The 14,446-nt window shown below is 53.3% G+C and overlaps 1 protein-coding gene across 2 annotated transcripts in view; it reads right to left on the reverse strand.

Annotated features, from left to right (window-relative positions):
- Positions 1-13,386, reverse strand: part of RAI1 (retinoic acid induced 1) — a 124,387-nt gene extending 111,001 nt beyond the window's left edge. For both annotated transcript variants that reach the window (XM_077317229.1, XM_077317228.1), the window contains exon 1: positions 13,056-13,386. The gene's annotated coding sequence lies outside the window, so the exon portion shown is untranslated. The remainder of the gene's footprint in view (positions 1-13,055) is intronic.
- Between the last annotated feature and the right edge of the window lie 1,060 nt (positions 13,387-14,446).

Here is a 14,446-nt window from a genome sequence, read left to right on the forward strand (position 1 = left end):
AGAGAGCTCTAAGAGAACTGCTCTGCAAGAACAGCTCTAAGAGAACTGCAACTGTTGAGGAATAAAACCCAGTTCTCAGCCACTCTTTAACCACTTCACCACGCTGGCTCCAATGGAGCAGATAATGGAGTGGCCAGCATCTGTACATGGTCCCAAGGCTAGCGCTGAGCATGTATGTGCACAGGAGCAAGCATCTTTACGAAGGCACATGAACTGCACAGGGTGGCTTAACCAATGAAGGGGTGCCAAGGGAGGAGGGACAATACTGAGCTTCAGGAGGACACTGAAGAACTGTTCTGAGATAAGGCCCATTTGTGGTGGTTGGGGTTGACAGCTAAATGGAACCTCCATGGTTAGAGGCAATCTGTCTCTAAATACTGCAGTAGCAGCCTAAAAAATGCTTTGCATGACCCACACTGCTTCGTGCATGGTGTTTGGTGCATCTTGCGATCACAGACATTGTTTCACATGCCGTTTTGCGGACATCCCCGTGTGCAGATCAGCAGCCCGCGAAAGGAATCTCGGGACACTGAACTGCCCAGCGGCACCTGGGTTGCTTCACTTTGGGCGTTGTGTCAACGGCACGCACACAGACTGCATCGGAAACCGTAGGGGCAGACTCAGGAAGTGAAAATCGTAGCAGACCGGAGGGGCGCAACGCCTGGTACCGCTTTAGGAAACGAAATACACAACGAAAGCAAAACCGTCCGAAATCGGTTTTCGCTTTGGAAAACAGAGAACGTATCGCAGGACTCCGAAATCCTAGGAGCAGTCTGGAGACAAGTATCTCAGTGCTATTCCGTCTCTCACGTTGGAAGGGAAATACCCCCTGCTGCGTGCTCCTGCCCTAACCCTGCAGATGACTGATTGGAAGCACACAATTATAGCTTGCCCGAGGTGAAAAAATCCATGCTGTGATACTGTGGAATGTTCAAAAACATTCTAACTTCTGAAGAGGAGAGGACGAGTCACAGCCGGGGAGCACGCGGGAGGCAGCCGGTGGATACTGGAGAAAATACTTGGCATTTTATACAGAAACCTTGCACTCAGCGGCTATTTTATCTGGCCCCTAACAGGACAAGGGCAGCAGGGGATACTGCGGAAATACGAATACAGCAGGAAGAGGGGATGGCATGTGTCAATCACAGGGAGATTGGGGGGAGAGCAGACAGGGACAGCTGTGCTCCCAAGCTCACCTTCCTGCATTCCCTCAGTACCACTTCTTTTATATCCTTTGGTGAGCAATCATCCTCTGCCCCTGAGAGGCTGGAGGAGTAGGGTCTGCTCCAGTCCAAACATTTTTTGTGATGGGAGCGCAGTTATCCCTTGGAGAGGTGAATCGGATAATGGCCACCTTTTCACCGGCGGGGTGGCGCATTCTGGCCCTGGCCCCGTTTCAAGTTCATTCAGTGTCCCAGTCGCTTCCAGACTCCCCGAGGGGAACGGCCACGGTGGAGGCCCGACAAAGAAAGAAAGGCCCTTTTTTCTTCGATTGGCTTGGCTGAACACCACCCTACAGGTGGCCCGGCTGTTTCCTCCATGGGAACGGAGAGAGGTCGAAAGGGCCAGGGGTCACCACAAAGGGCGTCCCCGGGAATTCGACCAGGCCTTCCTCTCCCCTCCCTTTCGGGGATGCTGCCGTAACCCATGAGGCCTGATGCTTGAGAAAGAATCTAACCGGATTCTGGCGCAATTCCACAGGGCCCTTGATGTTCCTCCTGTTTCTTCCCCCCTTGCTTATTTCATTGGCCGCTTACTGACGGACCAGATTGGCACCCGGCCTCTCTGCCCTGACAAGGGACACCGAGGCAGTGGACATGGGCAACCAACAAAATCGCAGTCACGCTTTAAACCCGTTTAAAAAAATCAATTTTTTAAAAAGAGTTAAAGCAAATACGCAAACATTAAAACAGCAATTAAAACAGGGATCGAACTAGGGACTTTCTGCATACTAAGCAGATGCTCTACCACTGGGCCATGGCCCTCACCCCCCAGAACACGCCTGCCTAGCCACGGTACAGATTTCCGGGAGAGCGCTTGGAATTCCCCACAATTTGTTGTCTCTTCCCACTGCACCAGCAGCCAGAGTTCCACCCTCGTGCGGGACAGTGGTGAAATTCTTTCTATTCCCCGTGGCACTGAAGCACTGAGCTTGGGAAACAAGCTGTACAAGAACAGCCATTCCAAAGGGGAGTATGTGTGGAGTTGCGGTCATACAACAACCTTGCAGAGTGGGCCCGTGCGATGATCCCAGGATTCCTGCTGAAGCGCTAAGTGACGGCCATTTGCAGCATCACTTGGTTAAAAATATATGTATTAAAGTAAATGTTTTAAATTGCGGTTCCATGGAGAAAGCGGGGCTTGAACCAGGCACGGCCTGGGATTGCAGTCTTGGTGAGATCATATCCCCCGCTCCTAAGGAAAGAGCTCCGGACTGCTAGCTGGACAGGGGTGGGGCGAGTAGATGGGGGGGGGGGGGTTAACTCCAACTAATAGTCATCTTTACTGTGTTTTATGTACGGGGGATTTTAAAGGTTTTGTGTTTTTATCATTTTATTGTAAACCGCCACGAGTGAGAGCAGCGGTATATAAATCAAAGAATAAATAAATAACACTACACCGGAACACGTGACTATAATGTGCTTTCCACAAGAGAAGACAGGAGTGACCCAGTCTGTAATCAGCTTTGGCTGAGACGCAGGAGAATCTCCCAAAGATAAAACGCTTCTCCTGGCATTTGCATCCCGGTTCAGATATTGGGCAGATGGTCCATTTGTCCGGATCACCAGTTTCATGGCAAGTCTCCTGAGCAGTGCCGTCGTCCCTGGTTCTGCCAAAACAACTGGCCATCTGGGGTGGAAATGTTGCAGAACGAGCCTGGCCAAACCTTCCCCCTGTCTGAATTCAAGAGTGTGGGAACGGGCCCAGAGGAGTGCGGTTATGGGCCCAGGGGACTCCGTGCCATTGCTCGCCTCCCTCACTCTGATACGCCCAGCTCCCCCCAACACTCCCCCCAACACTCTGCCTCTGCGGCACAATCAGAGGCTGGCTCCAGCCCCGCCACAGCTGGAGACAGCAGGTTTTGGCAATGGCATTTGCTGCTGAACGTAGCCAGTCAGAACGCCTCACTGGCAGCAGGCACGGCTGAGACGCCACTGGTTGGGGGGGGGGAGGTGTCAACACGGCCGTGCCAGCCAGACAGCTGCTGCCTCCTTTATTTTTTTTCCTGTGCACAACGGGGAGGGGGGGAAACGTGGTCTTTTTTGTTGTTTGTCAATCAAATGGACTGCTTCCCCCCTCCCCTTTTTTTCTTACTGCGGGCCAATTGTTTCTGCTCTCGGAAGATAAGGACCTGACGCTGGCTCGGTTTGTATGGCTTCAAATCTTGGACCTTGGAGCGGGAGGGACGGAGAAATGCGTGGCTTGGTGTCTTTCCAACCTGCCCTCCCCTCCACCCTCCCCGGCCTTTCTCAATCCCTTCCCTCCTCCGCGTTTGCTCCATCTTGCAATTTGCCTCGAGCTACCTGAGCCTCACAGCTCGCTCACTATTTAATCTTTACGTTTCCCGCTGGACCCCGGGAGGGGACTGTCGCATCCTTCTTGTCGGGCCAGCCACTGACGGAGAGGAGGCCTTCTGACACCGGCCGGGTTGCTGAATACCTCTCTTACTCCTCCTCCGCCCCTGTTCTTTCAAAGTCAAAAAAGATCACCCCTCTCCCCCAGCACAGCACGGATCCTGAATTGGAATAGTTTTCCAAGCGGAAAACTCAGGAAGGCCCTGAAGCTCTGACCCCTGCACCACCGCAGTTATCTGTTCCCTCCAAAGCTATTTAATGCCCCTTTCCTTCTCTTTTCCTGACCCAGATAGCCCATGCAAGACTGATCCTGTCCTACCTCGGGAGCTAAGTAGGGTTGGCCCGGCTAGTCCTTGGAAGGGTGACCTCAGCACAGGGGTGGGCAATAGCCAACCACTATTCTTGTCTGGCAGAAGAAGAGCTGTTTTTTATACCCTGCCCAAAGGAGTCTCAAAGCGGCTTACAATCGCCTTCCCTTCCTCTCCCCACAACAGGCACCCCGTGCGGTGTGTGGAGCTGAGAGAGCTCTGAGAGAACTGCTCAGTGAGAACAGCTATAACCAGACAATGACTAGCCCAAGGTCACCCAGCTGACTGCAGTGGGAGGAGCAGGGAATCAAATACAGATCTCCAGATTAGAAGCTGCCGCTCTAAACCACCACAACAAGCGGGTACATTCTTAGGGTCTCCCGGCTATATATAATCCTCCCCCTGTTCTTCCAGAGCCAAAAAGACTCCCCCCGCCCCATGCAACATGGCTCCTGAATGGGAATCGAGACCCAACCTGAATCTGGGCACGTGGGCCAGCCCTGACCCTCCCATGAGGCCATACTCTGCACAAAGCCCTCTGGGTAATCCTGCACGCCAGTCACATCTTAACCCACCTCACAAGGGGAGCTGCTTTGGGTTCTGCACTGGGAAGAAAGGCGAGGCGGACAGGAAGTAAATAAATAAAACCCGACACTTAAAAGAAGTCTGATGCAATTGTATACCTAATCCCATTGTGGTCGGCTTGGACTGTTTTCTTTGGCAATGTTTTCATGTGCACGTCAGCAGCGCGCGGGGGAGGAAGCATTCGAATCATCTTCCGCTGCGGCGCTCTACATCGGATTCAGTTCAAGAATAATTTTATAAGTTTGGCCTAGCGGAACCACAAATTGGGAGGAGTTCAACTCGTTCCGAGGGAAATTACGGAAACACGAAGGGCACGGGGCCAGGAAAGTTCTCTTCCCTGGCCTTCGGACTCTCCCCTCTGTGCTTCCAAGCTGCTTTCCCAACAGTTCCGGAAACTTGATGCTTCCCAAGCTATCCGAGGCCGGATCTTGTTTGCGGTTGGCTCTCAGAGCCTGCCACCGAGGCCGAATCAAACCGAGTGGCTTGCCAACGGAAGGATTGCGAATCTCCAATTTCTGTGTCCCGGTTTCTATTTCGTGTCATTTTCCAGCTGTGTACGGAAGGGGCATGGTGCAACCTGTACCAAGCTAGAATTCCCCCAACATGATTAAGGAGATGGAGGGCGGGGCTTGGGGAAGGATGTGATGTCACGTTTGGGTGATGTCCGAGACTAATTCCTAGAGGGTCCCTCTAGGAAGACCATGTTTTCTTCTGCCTCTCAATTTCTTGTGGGTGGGAGGCTGGGATTGGGAGATCCCTCATCAGGACTGGACAGTACAGAAGCATCTACCTCTCTCTGAAACTGCAATGGAAAGACCTACTTGATTACTTTCAGTAGAGCCAAACAAGAAGAGGTCCCTTTTTATCACTGGTCGCTTTAGTCTGGAGAGGAGCTATCGGTCCAGGAGATCCCCACATCTGGCAACCTGAGTCACAGTTTTCTCCGAGCTCACTCAGCCTCCCCTACCTCACAGGGTGTCTGCTGTGGGGAGAGGAAAGGGAAGGTGATTTGAAGCCACTCTGAGGCTCCTTCGGATAGTAAAAATCCATGTACAAAGCCCCAGGTCGTCTTCTTCTTCAACAAAAGAAGCTACCGCCCTCTGTTTGCATGATCTGGACGAGGCTGTTAACAGGAGGACGTTTTGGGAGGATGTTAATTCACGGGGTCGCCAAAAATCGAAAGTGACTGGACAGCATTTAACGCGCCCAGGGATTGCAACCCGGAGAAAACTGTCAGCTGACGCATGTGGCGTTCGGCGCTCAGAGCCCGCCTGGCTATGCGGCCAGGAAGGCTAACACATGTGCAGATGTTGGCATTCTCAAAAGCATGGCTTGTTATAAACAGCAAAGGAGAGAGAGTTACAGGAGGCTCAAGAGAAAATGGGCACCAGGGGGTGGCGCAGAAGAGGTTCACTTTGCAAGAACGATATTTGCATGGATAGCCTCACCAGAAACATTAATCTTTGAAAACACCATGGGGACCGCCTGAGTGATTGGCAATTCACCTTGAAACAGCAACAAGCAGTCGCTTCCGGGCCAACCCCTGCTCCGAAAATCCAACCAGCTCCTCCAAGGAAACCCATTTCCCAAAACCGACCGTCTGGAAAAGCGCAACGTTACCGAAGCTTGAAATCACACAGAGCCCATGATGCAGTGCAACCGCCCAAGCATATGCCTAGACGAGATCGGCTGTGCTCCGGCAAGCAGCCGGAGACCAAATCCCAGGGTGCGCTGGCCACAGTCAGAAAGTGCACGCGTGGAAACATCCAGGACTTGGAAACCACCAAGACAAGATCAAAGAAGCAGACGCGCAGCCAGAGAGAGCCGACGTTCAAAAACGGCTCAGAGATTTTCGGCAGCAGGCAGCTGCTTGTGTCCCTGCCAGCAACTGTCTCTCCACCGTCCTGCTATTTTGAAATCTCCAAAACCAGCCAAGCGTTCCCGAAAAGCCCTTTCCGTACTCCTGTTTTTTTTTTTCCACGGCGCCTGATAGGAGGCAGGCTACCTTGTGAGATAAATGGAAGCTTAAAGTTATATTTTGCAGTAAGCTTTGGTTCACCCAGGGGATGTGGTATGTTACACATACACCCACTCACGCACAAAGAGGGAGGGAGGGGAAATGTGAAAAGGCAGAAGGGATCTCAAGGACATGCCCCTCCCCAAAATTATACGGATCCCTTCTAAGGTTGCAAGCAATTCCATGTGGGAAACAATCTGCTTACTCCCTTTTTCCCGGGGATGTGTCCCGGATGGGGAACGGCTTACCTGAGGAGATCCAAAAGCTTCCCTCTCTCGGCTTTCCGTAAAATATGGGATACGGTTGCCCTGGTTTATGAACTTGCTTAGAGAAAGGATTAGGGCAGGGATTTGCACCCTAAGGCCTGGAGACCCCTGGGGGACCGCAAGAGCTCCAGAGGGAACCCACAGCCTTTCCCTTCCTGCCTTAATGGACTCAGTCACTCCCACTGCTTCCGATCCTGGGAGATTACAGAGCCTGCACTGTTACTCCCACCTGAAACCACCTCTTCTCTCCACCCCCCTCAGCCCTTCTCAAGCCTGCCTGTTTTGATGCCACTTCTGGGGACACGGCAGGGAGGCATGGCCAGCCAGCCTCTCTTTTGGGGCTTCAGGGTTCCTCCGTGATCAAAAGGTTGAGAACGGTTGGATGAGGGATGGTGGCCTACAAAGCGGCACATAGTGTATTAGAAGCAGGGTTCTGTTATACTGTCCTGGTATCACTTCAAGCCCTGACCTGGATACCTCAATCTAATGAGATCTCGGCGGCTAAGGTGGGTAGGCCTTGGTTCGTATTTGGATGGGAGACCTCCAAGGAAAGCAAGTGACATGACGTGGAGGCAGGCGACAGCAAACACCCTCCAAAGTCGCCTAGTATCTCGACGATACTCCGACCTATGCTACATATATGTACATCATCATCATAACATAAAAAGGGTGCACGTACATCCGATGACGGGTTGAATATTCCAAACCCTCTAGTTGGCCCTCAGTGGGGGATGCGCACCCAATAGGGAGAGGGGTCTGTTCTACTCAGGGCCAATCGGCTGTCTTCTTTTCCCTCCTGCTCCTCCTCTCCCTCCTCCCTGCCACATCTGGCCATTTACCAGGGTAGGAGACGAACCAGGCCCGCTCTGCAACAAGACACTGAAGGAATAGCCAGGACAGCAGGTGGAAGGCTGGCCCTAGTGGGCTGGCTTGCCTACTCTCATCCCCAAGTGTCCTCCTGCCCACCAGGAGTCAGGGGAGGGGACCCAGTTACACTCACTGGTGCCATGGGTGAAGGGTCAGCTCTGTTGACCCTGTTCGCTGGCTGGGCTGCTCAGATCCCGATGTCGACACCGGAGAAAGGGAGAGGAGGATCAGCCCTTCTGAGTAGCACTGCAGGCAGAGGCCCAGCTCTGGTGGCCCTGCTTGCTAGGTAGGCCACTCTGGTCCCGGCACCACCTCCCACACCCACGACAGAGGCAGGGGGAGGCCGGGTTATGCTCAGTCGCACCACAACCTGGAGATCAACCCCAGCAGCTCTGCTCCTTGGCTGCCCCATTCTGCCACTCCCCCTCCCACCTGAAAGACCTCTGCCTGACAATCTGATGCACGGATGAGCTGAAACACACCTAAGGAGGCCACGTCCAGGCCACCAGGCTAGTGCCCGTTACACCTTCCTCAGTGCAACGGGCTTCGCCTCTAGTAAGTACAAAAAAATTGGACCAAACGCATTTCGACCAATAAGAGTCCACTACAATAACACATGCTTTTGTACTTAGGGTGTACATGTCTGACTGATATCTGTGTGACCCACAGAGAAGCGTTCCCTTTTCATGATTTTTAAATATAGATATTTTTCATTACCTTGAGTTCTGCATATTTTTATACTTCTGCATCCCTCAACCTCGTTGGTTCTCACCCATTTTTTCAGGTCGGGTTGTTTTGTCCCCTTATTGTTTGTTTACACTGCACACACACCATTTGTACCCCTTAATATGTTACACGAATACTTATGGCATGCTTCAATTCTTTCCGGCTGTCTCATTTTATCTCTTACGCCGATTCACAACGTCTAACCCACCTTACTCCGTGGGAAAGGGGGAAAAATTAAAAATACATCCTTGAACAAGAGGGAAGAAGGGAATGTAATGGCTAAAAATACATTCCATGCCTGCTTCCTTCGATCCAAAGATTCCCACACGCTGCCGAAAATATATGTCTCAAAACACTCATGCTCAGAACAAGCATTTCATGCATGATTGGTTTGTGGTGTGGACAATTCAGTTGCTTGAGGGGTTGGGACTTGAGTTCAGGAAAACTTACAATAGGGGAGATGAGAACTGCACCGACCAGGACCGACGAACAGGCCCCTGGTATTACTGCAATGGGAGAGACCCAGATTGTATCCTTTGTAACCCAAAATGGATCTTTGGAATATATAAGTAAGAATATTGGTGTGAGGGCCGCTCAGTGGTAGCTCTCACGGGACAGCCGAGTGCACAAAAAGATGTTAATTCAATCTACGCTGCTATATTTAACATTATTTATTCCCCCATGGGGATTCTGAATCATTAGGAATTTATCATCTTAACTGTAGTAATAACAGAAAGCCAGGTGACAACAAACGAACATGGTTTCTCACATAACCTGGGACTGGGGAATATAATCCAAGGCAGAGATTATTTTGGATTCCCCATCTCTGCAGTGTTGACCCCCAAAATCTCCATTTCCACTTTGTTTCTTCCATGCGGAAATCGGGCTCACAATGCACTGTAGCCTCCCTATTTTCCGTATCCTGTTCCCAAAGCTTATGTTGTGAAACATGCATGTTTTTAGCTGGGCTAGCATGCGATTGAAGCCTACAGAATGGGTCATGTGTGCCGCATAAATAAACCGGCAGAGAAAAACAAGCTGTGCGAATTTCCTAAAACTGAAATTACAGAACGAACCCATGGGGGAATATCCGCTCAATACGAGGCCAAGGTTTATAATCACACAATTGGTGCAGACAAGGGGAGATGCTTGTTTCCCCCACACACACACACACTTCCTGTGACACAGAAATCAGCCAAGTCGAGAAACGGCAAATGTTCCCACAGAAGCCAGTTAACTTACGGAACTCACTGCCCCAGGAAGCTACGAACTCGGCACGTTTATGGCTTTTTAAAAAGGGGATTCGGCAAATTTCCTGGGGGAGGAGATGTCCCACAATGCCCGTGGCTATCGCCATGCTGCTACTGAAACAGCCCAAGCATGCGGTTCCCCCCTCTAAAGACCAACCCACACAATATGCCCAGAGGACCTCATCAGACTCCAGAAGCTAAGCAGGGTCAGCCGTGGTTAGTTCTTGGATGAGAGACCAAGGAGGGTAGAGGGTGGCTGTGCAGAGGCAGGTAACATGATGGCACTTTCCCCATCCCAAGAGGACCAAGTTCTTCACTGTTCCAACCTGATCATTGGATGGAGCAGACGGACTCGTAAGGACCCCTGAAGCTCCACGCTGGGTGGTCTACAACCTATGACCACTCGGCCCAAACTGACATATATTTAAGATAACACAGAGGAGGAGCAAATGATGCCGGAACATCTGCTCTGTGAAGGGAAGGGAACATCAAGCAAAGACAGCGATGGGACGGGAGGGGTTCTTAAAAATGCTTTGCAGAAAGAGAAAGGAGGCCAATCGGTGCCCGGAACCCCGAGTGCGAATGATGCACAGATATTAGCCACTATGCTAAAACAATCGCAGGGGTTCACCTGTGTATATTTATTTATTTTTATTTATTTTTTTAAATTTATTATTATTTTGCCCCGACAAAAACAAAAACACAAAAATAACACAACTCTGTAGCTTCGTCGACCTTTTGGTTCCTGTAAACCAGGGGTAGTCAAACTGCGGCCCTCCAGATGTCCATGGACTACAATTCCCAGGAGCGCCCTGCCAGCATTCGCTGGCAGGGGCTCCTGGGAATTGTAGTCCATGGACATCTGGAGGGCCGCAGTTTGATTACCCCTGCTGTAAACAATGTCCGTTTCATCTATTGCATTTCATCCGTGAACCCTAATTCGAGTCTATGTATATTTATATGGCTGACTGTGGGACCTCACGGGTGCTGCTCTCCTAACAAAAGACCAGTGCGGTTGCGCTGTGGAAACTTTACAGGATGGTCAGTCCTCGAATGCTCAGAACCAGTTCAAACGTCTAAGACCCGTCGTGCGAACTGGCTTTCTTATCCGAGCTCCTCCTTGGTGGCTCTTTCGGAACTGCGACATCGTTTGGCTCTTAATCATAAGATCTTTGCTGACCCCAGCTTCTGTTTATGTTTCATAGTCCCACAAAGGGTCCCAAGAAATATCAACCGTGGCTTCCTTATTTTGGAACTTTGAAACAATAAGCAGTGGGGCTTGCAGAGCGCATCTCTTGACCAGGACGCCCTTCCCTGCACCTCTGAATTAAGGACCGGAGAGAGGAAGTGGTTTCTAAGCAACGGATAATTAACTTAAGGAATTTCCTTGCCACGGGGGGGGGGGGGGGGGCATGCAGACAGCTTTCTCTTCGAACAGAACCTGACCAATCCCTGGAGGAGAAAGGGCCAACCAAGACCTAAGAATGGATCCTCCAAGTTCCAACGCAGTCTATCTCAGAATATCTAGTTTTTGGAGGCAGGGCAAGAGGCGTTTCGTTTCCCTACCCAGCTGGCAAGCTCTTCTGTTGGAAAACAAACAGAACCGGACTAACCCTGCAAAGCGATGTACAAGGGACCCATTCTGGATTTTCCTATGAAAAGGTGGTTAGTTCTACACAGGGTGTAACAATGCTCAAGGGTTGGTTGTGGCCTGGGACGCATGGAGCAGCACGTTGTCTTTCTTAAGTGAATTTCACCCTATTTTCCTGCAGAAAATAGCTGCTGAGCAAGCCCCAAAACACCTGTGAGCTTTCTGTGGGCCACCAGAGCAGATTTTGGCCTTGCTCCCGTTCTCCTCGATCTTCCGACTCCTGTGTTTCTTGCAGGCCATTCTTAGGACCTTCTAAGGCTTTCTGGGTCACTGAGATGCAATTGGCACAAACCGAGGTTTGCTGTCATGTCAGCTTCATCAGGGTTAGAAATCCAGGGAGAATCAAACCGGACAACCAAGACTGGGCTCCCCCACAACCCAGAAGCGGAATCGAAACAGGTTTTCCAAGCCAAGATGGTGGCTCAGCAAAACAGCCTCCCTCCTCGGATGCAAAGAAACATCTGGATTCAATCTCCACGTGACGCAATCCAGAGGTGAACTCTGTGAACTGGGAAATGGGCGGCTGGTTGACAGAACCTGCCGTCTGTCCCCTACCAGCAATATCAGGGGGAAGATTCCTGGCCTACCTTACAGAGGTGTTGTGGGAAACAACCAAAGACATTGAATTCCCTTAGAAGGCAAGCCTCTTGCTCCATAGCTGTCCCTAACAGGAAAATTATTATAATTATATTTTTAATTCCTATCTACCTCACCTTTCTCCTCCCCACCAAGGCACTGGCCTACCTTGCAGGGCTGCAATGATAAACAACCCTGCCCAGCTACTACCTATCTACCCCGCCTTTCCACTCCCCACCAAGTTAATGGCAGTGGCCTACCTAGCAGGGCTGCAACGATCAAAAACCTTTCCAACTCTCGCCATAGCCCGAATTTACCCGGGGGCCGGGGGCAGACTAGGGAGGCCCTAGTCTGCCCCCGGCCGACCCTGCAAGGCTGTTGTGAAAAGCTGTGCAAGCTGATCCCTCCGTCCAAGCCGCTCCCTCCATCCCACTGGCGTCCCTCCCCGTGCTCTCCGGTGGGCCCTGCGGGGACAGTCCCGGCCAGCCCGGCCCCGGCCGCCTCCTGCCTCTCCCCGCTCCCTCCTCCCGAGGAAACCGCCCCCAAACCCGGGAGCCGCCTTCAGACAGCTGCGTATGTGTGTCTCTCTCTTGGCAAAGCCCGGCGCTCCTTTCCTCGCGAGGAAACCCAGTTCTAGCCATGCAGGGAAACCCAGGCGGCAGCCCCAGGGGGAAGCGAAACGGAGGGGGGACTCGGGTTCTTTACTCGCGGGGAAGCCCGGTTCCAGCCCCCCCAACTCCCCGCAGCCCCCCAGTGCAACCCCCGCGCTCCTTTACTCCCGAGGAAGCCCGTTTCCAGCAGCCCCCTAGCCCCGGGGGGGAAAGAACGCTCTCGGCGCGCCCCGACGCCCGTTCCAAAGCCGCTGCGGGTCTCCTCGGAAGAAAGCCCCCGCCCTGACCCCCCCCTTGCAGCCTACCGCGAGATTTCCGCCTCCTCCGCCGGCTCGGCTGCAAGGAGCACCCCCTCCCTCTCCCCCTCCCCCTCCCGTGACTCCCGGGTCCGCCCTCCCGCTCCGGCTTAAGCGCCTTCCGCGCCGGGGACCCCACTGGCCTCGCCGGGGCGGACGCGGGACAAAGGGAGGAGGGTGGAACCGCAACGGGATGCCCTACTCGCGAGGAAGCCCGCCCACGGCGCTCCCTCCTGGCGTAACGGCGGTGGAGGCGGATGCCACCGCGTCTCCAAGGCAGCCCTGCGCCCCCTCCTCCTCCTCCTGCTGCTGGTCCTTTGCTCTTACCTCGCCTGGGCGCCTTCAGCGAGGGCCCCGATCCGCCCGCCGCCCTTGCTCCGCCGGCCGCCCATCCATCCGCGCCGGCTCTCCTCCTCCTCCTCTCCTCCTCCGGGCCCGGCTGCTGGCCGCGCTCCCTTTCTCCCCCGACAAAGCGCCCAGAAGAGCGCACGGACGGGAAGCCGGCGCTTCAGAAGCGGCTGCAGCTGCGAGCGGGGCCCTGATCCGGCGCGCCTCCTCCGCCTGCGGCCGGCGCCGGCTTGGCCATCGCGGGAGCGCGGGAGCGCACCCGCCGCACGGGGGAAGCCAGCGAGAAAGGCGCCGGGAGGGGGCCGCGAGAAAAGTTGCTGCCAGGCGGCTGTCGGAAGCGCCGGCTCGGGTTTCCCCCGGAGGGGGGGTGGGAACAGGGCCCGGTGCCGTGCCAAAGGCCCACAGTGCCCCCTGCTGGATCTCTGGCCGCCCCGTGGCACGGAGGGGGGCAGGGACGTGGCGGCTCCCCGGGCACGGCGGTGGGGGCTTCTTGCGAGGCGGGGTTTGGGGAATTCTGGAGATTTGGGAAGAGATGGAGGAGGAGGAGGAGGAAGGGGATCTGCCCGAAATTCCAGCCCATCTCCAGATGAAAGAGTCCCACATGGGGCTGAGACATCCTCGAGAGAACTGCTCTGGGAGAACAGCTCTGCAAGGACTGTGACTGGCCCGTGGTCACCCAGCTGGCTGCATGTGGAGAAGGAGTGGGGAATCGAACCCAGTTCTCTAGATTGGGGGCCGCTGCTCTTAACCACTACAGGCGGCTGGGATCACCTGCAGGGGTAGTCAACCTGTGGTCCTCCAGATGTCCATGGACTACAATTCCCATGAGCCCCTGCCAGCAAAGGAGCCACTCATGAGTCCCTCAGTTCCTCCGTGACCCAAAGAGCCCCCCCCCAACCATTTCAGGGGCAGGAGAGACTGCAGCCCCCTCTCTACCAGCAACATGGTCCCAGGGTCCCCTCTCCTGCAAAATGTTCTGGGTGACATTAAGCTGGTCACACACTACCTCGAAGGGCTGTTGTGCAGGAGGAAAGGGAGGCAAGGAGAATGTTGTAAGTCCTGTGGGAGAGGGGACCGAATGGGGTTTAAATGAAAACAATAGAACTAGCAGTTACATTTTTCAAGCGACTCCACTTGACAGAAAAGTTCAGTGTGCAGGAAAAAAATATAGATAGATAGTAAAAACATTAATATAGAAATGCGACAGATTTGAGAGAAAGCAGGAGGAAGGTAGACTATGGCATTATACCCTGCCTTTCACCACAGGAAACAGGCCCAAAGCAGCTTACAAATCTCCTCCTGCAGCAGACCCCCCCCTGTGAGAGAACTCTATTAGAACTGCTCTACAAGAACAGCCCTGAGAGAACTGG

This window comes from Paroedura picta, chromosome 17 (assembly GCF_049243985.1).
Source record: "Paroedura picta isolate Pp20150507F chromosome 17, Ppicta_v3.0, whole genome shotgun sequence".
In the NCBI taxonomy this organism is placed as follows: Eukaryota; Metazoa; Chordata; class Lepidosauria; order Squamata; family Gekkonidae; genus Paroedura; species Paroedura picta.